We start from the raw sequence: 10571 nt of genomic DNA on the forward strand, positions 1-10571 counted from the left end.
ATCAATGGATCTATGGGTTTCCCTCGAGTCTTTCCCACGAGGCTTTCCCACGAGGCTTTCCCACAGGGCTGTCCCACGTGCACACGTGGTGGGAGTCGATCCTCGGCTTGAACGTCAAGGCAGTGCAGGGAAAACAGGTTCCTCTGGAATGGACTGACCCTTCTCGGGGACTCTTGGAATGGTGGCACGACCCTGGAGTTCCTCTCGCCTTTCCTGTGGAGAGCGCCTCCTCTTGAGATGCGACGGGAACGCCGGGAATTCTTTCCCTACGAAACATGGAAAGGATCCCTCTTCCCGAGCTAGGAGGCGGAAACGGGGTTCCCCTGGATGTGTGCGGGACCCCACGTGCTTCCTCTCGAGTGGAGATGGGTATGTCGGGGAACTTCTTGAGTTGCAGGAAGGGTGTGAAGGACCCTTTGGAAGTTCCAGTGGTTAGATGTGATTAGCCTCGAAAAGCCTCAGCGGAAATGGGCCTCATCTCGCCTGGAGGGCAAAACCTCCTGGATTTTCTCGAGTTGCGGCAAGTGCTCTCGACTTACGACGGGGACCTCAGGGACCCGCTCTGGTGGCCTCAGGAAAGGCCAGTCCCCATGCGAGTTCCTCGGGGGCCTCGCGGGATTCCTCTCCCGTCGATGCCGGTGCCTAAGACCTTGTGTGGAGTCGGGGCCGGAACCTGAGGATTCCTCTCCAGTGCTGACATGGATCTTGGTGTACTTCTGGAGTCTCCCCAGGGGAGTCAGTCCTCGTCTCGAATGCGGGCATGCACTTGCGCTTTCCTCCAGAGCGGTAGCAGCAGTGTCACGCAGTCCGCCGCGTGGATCAAAGGATCTATGGTTTTCCCTCGAGTCTTTCCCACGAGGCTTTCCCACGAGGCTTTCCCACAGGGCTGTCCCACGTGCACACGTGGTGGGAGTCGATCCTCTTCTTGAACGTCAAGGCAGTGCAGGGAAAACAGGTTCCTCTGGAATGGACTGACACATCTGGGGGTCTCTTGGAATGGTGCCACGACCCTGGAGTTCCTCTCCTCTTTCCTGTGGAGAGCGCCTCCTCTTCAGATGCGACGGGAACGCCGGGAATTCTTACCCTACGAAACAGGGAAAGGATCCCTCATCTCGAGCTAGGAGGCGGAAACGGGGCTCCCCTGGATGTGTGCGGGACCCCACGTGCTTCCTCTCGAGTGGAGACGGGTATGTCGGGGAACTTCTTGAGTTGCAGCAAGGGTGTGAAGGACCCTTAGGAAGTTCCAGTGGTTAGAACTGATTAGCCTCGAGAAGCCTCAGCGGAAATGGGCCTCATCTCGCCTGGAGGGCAAAACCTCCTGTATTTTCTCGAGTTGCGGCAGGTGCTCTCGACTTACGACGGGGACCTCAGGGACCCGCTCTGGTGGCCTCAGGAAAGGCCAGTCCCCATGCGAGTTCCTCGGGGGCCTCTTGGGATTCCTCTCCCGTCCATGCCGGGGCCAAAGACCTTGTGTGGAGTCGGGGCCGGAATCTGAGGATTCCTCTCCAGTGCTGACATGGATCTTGGGGTACTTCTGGAGTCTCCCCAGGGGAGTCAGTCCTCGTCTCGAATGCGGGCATGCACTTGCGCTTTCCTCCAGAGCGGTAGCAGCAGTGTCACGCAGTCCGCCGCGTGGATCAAAGGATCTATGGTTTTCCCTCGTGTCTTTCCCACAAGGCTTTCCCACGAGGCTTTCCCACAGGGCTGTCCCACGTGCACACGTGGTGGGAGTCGATCCTCGGCTTGAACGTCAAGGCAGTGCAGGGAAAACAGGTTCCTCTGGAATGGACTGACACATCTGGGGGACTCTTGGAATGGTGGCACGACCCTGGAGTTCCTCTCGCCTTTCCTGTGGAGAGCGCCTCCTCTTGAGATGCGACGGGGACGCCGGGAATTCTTTCCCTACGAAACAGGGAAAGGATCGCTCATCTCGAGCTAGGAGGCGGAAACGGGGCTCCCCTGGATGTGTGCGAGACCCCACGTGCTTCCTCTCGAGTGGAAACGGGTATGGCGGGGAACTTCTTGAGTTGCAGTAAGGGTGTGAAGGACACTTTGGAAGTTCCAGTGGTTAGACGTGATTAGCCGCGAGAAGCCTCAGCGGAAATGGGCCTCATCTCGCCTGGAGGCCAAAACCTCCTGGATTTTCTCGAGTTGCGGCAGGTGCTCTCGACTTACGACGGGGACCTCAGGGACCCGCTCTGGTGGCCTCAGGAAAGGCCAGTCCCCATGCGAGTTCCTCGGGGGCCTCTTGGGATTCCTCTCCCGTCCATGCCGGGGCCAAAGACCTTGTGTGGAGTCGGGGCCGGAATCTGAGGATTCCTCTCCAGTGCTGACATGGATCTTGGGGTACTTCTGGAGTCTCCCCAGGGGAGTCAGTCCTCGTCTCGAATGCGGGCATGCACTTGCGCTTTCCTCCAGAGCGGTAGCAGCAGTGTCACGCAGTCCGCCGCGTGGATCAAAGGATCTATGGTTTTCCCTCGTGTCTTTCCCACAAGGCTTTCCCACGAGGCTTTCCCACAGGGCTGTCCCACGTGCACACGTGGTGGGAGTCGATCCTCGGCTTGAACGTCAAGGCAGTGCAGGGAAAACAGGTTCCTCTGGAATGGACTGACACATCTGGGGGACTCTTGGAATGGTGGCACGACCCTGGAGTTCCTCTCGCCTTTCCTGTGGAGAGCGCCTCCTCTTGAGATGCGACGGGGACGCCGGGAATTCTTTCCCTACGAAACAGGGAAAGGATCGCTCATCTCGAGCTAGGAGGCGGAAACGGGGCTCCCCTGGATGTGTGCGAGACCCCACGTGCTTCCTCTCGAGTGGAAACGGGTATGGCGGGGAACTTCTTGAGTTGCAGTAAGGGTGTGAAGGACACTTTGGAAGTTCCAGTGGTTAGACGTGATTAGCCGCGAGAAGCCTCAGCGGAAATGGGCCTCATCTCGCCTGGAGGCCAAAACCTCCTGGATTTTCTCGAGTTGCGGCAGGTGCTCTCGACTTACGACGGGGACCTCAGGGACCCGCTCTGGTGGCCTCAGGAAAGGCCAGTCCCCATGCGAGTTCCTCGGGGGCCTCTCGGGAGTCCTCTCCTGTCGATGCCGGGGCCTAAGACCTTGTGTGGAGTCGGGGCCGGAACCTGAGGATTCCTCTCCAGTGCTGACATGGATCTTGGGGTTCTTCTGGAGTCTCCCCAGGGAAGTCAGTCCTCATCTCGAATGCGGGCATGCACTTGCGCTTTCCTCCAGAGCGGTAGCAGCAGCGTCACGCAGTCCGCCGCGTGGATCAAAGTATCTATGGTTTTCCCTCGAGTCTTTCCCACGAGGCTTTCCCACGAGGCTTTCCCACAGGGCTGTCCCACGTGCACACGTGGTGGGAGTCGATCCTCGGCTTGAACGTCAAGGCAGTGCAGGGAAAACAGGTTCCTCTGGAATGGACTGACATATCTGGGGGTCTCTTGGAATGGTGCCACGATCCTGGAGTTCCTCTCGCCTTTCCTGTGGAGAGCGCCTCCTCTTGAGATGCGACGGGAACGCCGGGAATTCTTTCCCTACTAAACAGGGAAAGGATCCCTCATCTCGAGCTAGGAGGCGGAAACGGGGCTCCCCTGGATGTGTGCGGGACCCCACGTGCTTCCTCTCGAGTGGAGACGGGTATGTCGCGGAACTGCTTGAGTTGCAACAAGGGTGTGAAGGACCCTTTGGAAGTTCCAGTGGTTAGATATGATTAGCATCGAGAAGCCTCAGCGGAAATGATCCTCATCTCGCCTGGAGGCCAAAACCTCCTGGATTTTCTCGAGTTGCGGCAGGTGCTCTCGACTTACGACGGGGACCTCAGGGACCCGCTCTGGTTGCCTCAGGAAAGGCCAGTCCCCATGCGAGTTCCTCGGGGGCCTCTCGGGATTCCTCTCCTGTCGATGCCGGGGCCTAAGACCTTGTGTGGAGTCGGGGCCGGAACCTGAGGATTCCTCTCCAGTGCTGACATGGATCTTGGGGTTCTTCTGGAGTCTCCCCAGGGGAGTCAGTCCTCGTCTCGAATGCGGGCATGCACTTGCGCTTTCCTCCAGGGCGGTAGCAGCAGCGTCACGTAGTCCGCCGCGTGGATCAAAGGATCTATGGTTTTCCCTCGAGTCTTTCCCACGAGGCTTTCCCACGAGGCTTTCCCACAGGGCTGTCCCACGTGCACACGTGGTGGGAGTCGATCCTCGGCTTGAACGTCAAGGCAGTGCACGGAAAACAGGTTCCTCTGGAATGGACTGACATATCTGGGGGTCTCTTGGAATGGTGCCACGATCCTGGAGTTCCTCTCGCCTTTCCTGTGGAGAGCGCCTCCTCTTGAGATGCGACGGGAACGCCGGGAATTCTTTCCCTACTAAACAGGGAAAGGATCCCTCATCTCGAGCTAGGAGGCGGAAACGGGGCTCCCCTGGATGTGTGCGGGACCCCACGTGCTTCCTCTCGAGTGGAGACGGGTATGTCGCGGAACTGCTTGAGTTGCAGCAAGGGTGTGAAGGACCCTTTGGAAGTTCCAGTGGTTAGATATGATTAGCATCGAGAAGCCTCAGCGGAAATGGGCCTCATTTCGCCTGGAGGGCAAAACCTCCTGGATTTTCTCGAGTTGCGCCAGGTGCTCTCGACTTACGACGGGGACCTCAGGGCCCCGCTCTGGAGGCCTCAGGAAAGGCTAGTCCCCATGCGAGTTCCGCGGGGGCCTCTCGGGATTCCTCTCCCGTCGATGCCGGTGCCTAAGACCTTGTGTGGAGTCGGGGCCGGAACCTGAGGATTCCTCTCCAGTGCTGACATGGATCTTGGGGTACTTCTGGAGTCTCCCCAGGGGAGTCAGTCCTCGTCTCGAATGCGGGCATGCACTTGCGCTTTCCTCCAGAGCGGTAGCAGCAGTGTCTCGCAGTCCGCCGCGTGGATCAATTGATCTATGGTTTTCCCTCGAGTCTTTCCCACGAGGCTTTCCCACGAGGCTTTCCCACAGGGCTGTCCCACGTGCACACGTGGTGGGAGTCGATCCTCGGATTGAACGTCAAGGCAGTGCAGGGAAAACAGGTTCCTCTGGAATGGACTGACATATCTGGGGGTCTCTTGGAATGGTGCCACGATCCTGGAGTTCCTCTCGCCTTTCCTGTGGAGAGCGCCTCCTCTTGAGATGCGACGGGAACGCCGGGAATTCTTTCCCTACGAAACAGGGAAAGGATCCCTCATCTCGAGCTAGCAGGCGGAAACGGGGCTCCCCTGGATGTGTGCGGGACCCCACGTGCTTCTTCTCGAGTGGAGACGGGTATGTCGGGGAACTTCTTGAGTTGCAGCAAGGGTGTGAAGGACCCTTTGGAAGTTCCAGTGGTTAGACGTGATTAGCCTCGAGAAGCCTCAGCGGAAATGTGCCTCATCTCGCCTGGAGGGCAAAACCTCCTGGATTTTCTCGAGTTGCGGCAGGTGCTCTCGACTTACGACGGGGACCTCAGGGACCCGCTCTGGTGGCCTCAGGAAAGGCCAGTCCCCATGCGAGTTCCTCGGGGGCCTCTCGGGATTCCTCTCCCGTCGATGCCGGGGCCTAAGACCTTGTGTGGAGTCGGGGCCGGAACCTGAGGATTCCTCTCCAGTGCTGACATGGATCTTGGGGTACTTCTGGAGTCTCCCCAGGGGAGTCAGTCCTCGTCTCGAATGCGGGCATGCACTTGCGCTTTCCTCCAGAGCGGTATCAGCAGTGTCACGCACTCCGCCTCGTGGAGCAAAGGATCTATGGTTTTCTCTCGAGTCTTTCCCACGAGGCTTTCCCACAGGGCTGTCCCACGTACACACGTGGTGGGAGTCGATCCTCGGCTTGAACGTCAAGGCAGTGCAGGGAAAACAGGTTCCTCTGGAATGGACTGACACATCTGGCGGACTCTTGGAATGGTGGAACGACCCTGGAGTTCCTCTCGCCTCTCCTGTGGAGAGCGCCTCCTCTTCAGATGCGACGGGAACGCCGGGAATTCTTTCCCTACGAAACAGGGAAAGGATCCCTCATTTCGAGCTAGGAGGTGGAAACGGGGCTCCCCTGGATGTGTGCGGGACCCCACGTGCTTCCTCTCGAGTGGAGACGGGTATGTCGGGGAACTTCTTGAGTTGCAGCAAGGGTGTGAAGGACCCTTTGGAAGTTCCAGTGGTTAGACGTGATTAGCCTCGAGAATCATCAGCGGAAATGGGCCTCATCTCGACTGGAGGGCAAAACCTCCTGGATTTTCTCGAGTTGCGGCAGGTGCTCTCGACTTACGACGGGGACCTCAGGGACCCGCTCTGGTGGCCTCAGGAAAGGCCAGTCCCCATGCAAGTTCCTCGGAGGCCTCTCGGGATTCCTCTCCCGTCGATACCGGTGCCTAAGACCTTGTGTGGAGTCGGGGCCGGAACCTGAGGATTCCTCTCCAGTGCTGACATGGATCTTGGGGTACTTCTGGAGTCTCCCCAGGGGAGTCAGTCCTCTTCTCGAATGCGGGCATGCACTTGCGCTTTCCTCCAGAGCGGTAGCAGCAGTGTCACGCAGTCCGCCGCGTGGATCAAAGGATCTATGGTTTTCCCTCGTGTCTTTCCCACAAGGCTTTCCCACGAGGCTTTCCCACAGGGCTGTCCCACGTGCACACGTGGTGGGAGTCGATCCTCGGCTTGAACGTCAAGGCAGTGCAGGGAAAACAGGTTCCTCTGGAATGGACTGACACATCTGGGGGACTCTTGGAATGGTGGCACGACCCTGGAGTTCCTCTCGCCTTTCCTGTGGAGAGCGCCTCCTCTTGAGATGCGACGGGAACGCCGGGAATTCTTTCCCTATGAAACAGGGAAAGGATCGCTCATCTCGAGCTAGGAGGCGGAAACGGGGCTCCCCTGGATGTGTGCGAGACCCCACGTGCTTCCTCTAGAGTGGAGACGGGTATGTCGGGGAACTTCTTGAGTTGCAGTAAGGGTGTGAAGGACCCTTTGGAAGTTCCAGTGGTTAGACGTGATTAGCCTCGAGAAGCCTCAGCGGAAATGGGCCTCATCTCGCCTGGAGGCCAAAACTTCCTGGATTTTCTCGAGTTGCGGCAGGTGCTCTCGACTTACGACGGGGACCTCAGGGACCCGCTCTGGTGGCCTCAGGAAAGGCCAGTCCCCATGCGAGTTCCTCGGGGGCCTCTCGGGATTCCTCTCCTGTCGATGCCGGGGCCTAAGACCTTGTGTGGAGTCGGGGCCGGAACCTGAGGATTCCTCTCCAGTGCTGACATGGATCTTGGGGTTCTTCTGGAGTCTCCCCAGGGGAGTCAGTCCTCGTCTCGAATGCGGGCATGCACTTGCGCTTTCCTCCAGAGCGGTAGCAGCAGCGTCACGCAGTCCGCCGCGTGGATCAAAGGATCTATGGTTTTCCCTCGAGTCTTTCCCACGAGGCTTTCCCACGAGGCTTTCCCACAGGGCTGTCCCACGTGCACACGTGGTGGGAGTCGATCCTCGGCTTGAACGTCAAGGCAGTGCAGGGAAAACAGGTTCCTCTGGAATGGACTGACATATCTGGGGGTCTCTTGGAATGGTGCCACGACCCTGGAGTTCCTCTCGCCTTTCCTGTGGAGAGCGCCTCCTCTTGAGATGCGACGGGAACGCCGGGAATTCTTTCCCTACTAAACAGGGAAAGGATCCCTCATCTCGAGCTAGGAGGCGGAAACGGGGCTCCCCTGGATGTGTGCGGGACCCCACGTGCTTCCTCTCGAGTGGAGATGGGTATGTCGGGAACTTCTGGAGTTGCAGCAAGGGTGTGAAGGACCCTTTGGAAGTTCCAGTGGTTAGATGTGATTAGCCTCGAGAAGCCTCAGCGGAAATGGGCCTCATCTCGCCTGGAGGCCAAAACCTCCTGGATTTTCTCGAGTTGCGGCAGGTGCTCTCGCCTTACGACGGGGACCTCAGGGACCCTCTCTGGTGGCCTCAGGAAAGGCCAGTCCCCATGCGAGTTCCTTGGGGGCCTCTCGGGATTCCTCTCCTGTCGATGCCGGGGCCTAAGACCTTGTGTGGAGTCGGGGCCGGAACCTGAGGATTCCTCTCCAGTGCTGACATGGATCTTGGGGTTCTTCTGGAGTCTCCCCAGGGGAGTCAGTCCTCGTCTCGAATGGGGGCATGCACTTGCGCTTTCCTCCAGAGCGGTAGCAGCAGTGTCACGCAGTCCGCCGCGTGGATCAAAGGATCTATGGTTTTCCCTCGAGTCTTTCCCACGAGGCTTTCCCACGAGGCTTTCCCACAGGGCTGTCCCACGTGCACACGTGGTGGGAGTCGATCCTCGGCTTGAACGTCAAGGCAGTGCAGGGAAAACAGGTTCCTCTGGAATGGACTGACATATCTGGGTGTCTCTTGGAATGGTGCCACGATCCTGGAGTTCCTCTCGCCTTTCCTGTGGAGATCGCCTCCTCTTGAGATGCGACGGGAACGCCGGGAATTCTTTCCCTACGAAACAGGGAAAGGATCCCTCATCTCAAGCTAGGAGGCGGAAACGGGGCTCCCCTGGATGTGTGCGGGACCCCACGTGCTTCCTCTCGTGTGGAGACGGGTATGTCGCGGAACTGCTTGAGTTGCAGCAAGGGTGTGAAGGACCCTTTGGAAGTTCCAGTGGTTAGATATGATTAGCATCGAGAAGCCTCAGCGGAAATGGGCCTCATCTCGCCTGGAGGGTAAAACCTCCTGGATTTTCTCGAGTTGCGGCAGGTGCTCTCGACTTACGACGGGGACCTCAGGGACCCGCTCTGGTGGCCTCAGGAAAGGCCAGTCCCCATGCGACTTCTTCGGGGGCCTCTCGGGATTCCTCTCCCGTCGATGCCGGTGCCTAAGACCTTGTGTGGAGTCGGGGCCGGAACCTGAGGATTCCTCTCCAGTGCTGACATGGATCTTGGGGTACTTCTGGAGTCTCCCCAGGGGAGTCAGTCCTCGTCTCGAATGCGGGCATGCACTTGCGCTTTCCTACAGAGCGGTAGCAGCAGTGTCACGCAGTCCGCCGCGTGGATCAAAGGATCTATGGTTTTCCCTCGAGTCTTTCCCACGAGGCTTTCCCACGAGGCTTTCCCACAGGGCTGTCCCACGTGCACACGTGGTGGGAGTCGATCCTCTTCTTGAACGTAAAGGCAGTGCAGGGAAAACAGGTTCCTCTGGAATGGACTGACACATCTGGGGGTCTCTTGGAATGGTGCCACGACCCTGGAGTTCCTCTCCTCTTTCCTGTGGAGAGCGCCTCCTCTTGATATGCGACGGGAACGCCGGGAATTCTTTCCCTACGAAACAGGGAAAGGATCCCTCATCTCGAGCTAGGAGGCGGAAACGGGGCTCCCCTGGATGTGTGCGGGACCCCACGTGCTTCCTCTCGAGTGGAGACGGGTATGTCGGGGAACTTCTTGAGTTGCAGCAAGGGTGTGAAGGACCCTTAGGAAGTTCCAGTGGTTAGAACTGATTAGCCTCGAGAAGCCTCAGCGGAAATGGGCCTCATCTCGCCTGGAGGGCAAAACCTCCTGGATTTTCTCGAGTTGCAGCAGGTGCTCTCGACTTACGACGGGGACCTCAGGGACCCGCTCTGGTGGCTTCAGGAAAGGCCAGTCCCCATGCGAGTTCCTCAGGGCCTCTCGGGATTCCTTTCCCGTCGATGCCGGGGCCTAAGACCTTGTGTGGAGTCGGGACCAGAACCTGAGGATTCCTCTCCAGTGCTGACATGGATCTTGGGGTACTTCTGGAGTCTCCCCAGGGGAGTCAGTCCTCGTCTCGAATGCGGGCATGCACTTGCGCTTTCCTCCAGAGCGGTAGCAGCAGTGTCACGCAATCCGTCGCGTGGATCAAAGGATCTATGGTTTTCCCTCGAGTATTTCCCACCAGGCTTTCCCACGAGGCTTTCACACAGGGCTGTCCCACGTGCACACGTGGTGGGATTCGATCCTCAGCTTGAAGGTCAAGGCAGTGCAGGGAAAACAGGTTCCTCTGGAATGGACTGACACATCTGGGGGACTCTTGGAATGGTGGCACGACCCTGGAGTTCCTCTCGCCTTTCCTGTGGAGAGCGCCTCCTCTTGAGATGCGACGGGAACGCCGGGAATTCTTTCCCTAGGAAACAGGGAAAGGATCCCTCATCTCGAGCTAGGAGGCGGAAACGGGGCTCCCCTGGATGTGTGCGGGACCCTCGTGCTTCCTCTCGAGTGGAGACGGGTATGTCGGGGAACTTCTTGAGTTGCAGCAATGGTGAGAAGGACCCTTTGGATGTTCCAGTGGTTAGACGTGATTAGCCTCTAGAAGCCTCAACGGAAATGGGCCTCATCTCGCCTGGAGGGCAAAACCTCCTGTATTTTCTCGAGTTGCGGCAGGTGCTCTCGACTTACGACGGGGACCTCAGGGACCCGCTCTGGTGGCCTCAGGAAAGGCCAGTCCCCATGCGAGTTCCTCGGGGGCCTCTTGGGATTCCTCTCCCGTCCATGCCGGGGCCAAAGACCTTGTGTGGAGTCGGGGCCGGAATCTGAGGATTCCTCTCCAGTGCTGACATGGATCTTGGGGTACTTCTGGAGTCTCCCCAGGGGAGTCAGTCCTCGTCTCGAATGCGGGCATGCACTTGCG

This window comes from Ovis canadensis, chromosome 23, assembly GCF_042477335.2.
Source record: "Ovis canadensis isolate MfBH-ARS-UI-01 breed Bighorn chromosome 23, ARS-UI_OviCan_v2, whole genome shotgun sequence".
Classification (NCBI taxonomy): Eukaryota; Metazoa; Chordata; class Mammalia; order Artiodactyla; family Bovidae; genus Ovis; species Ovis canadensis.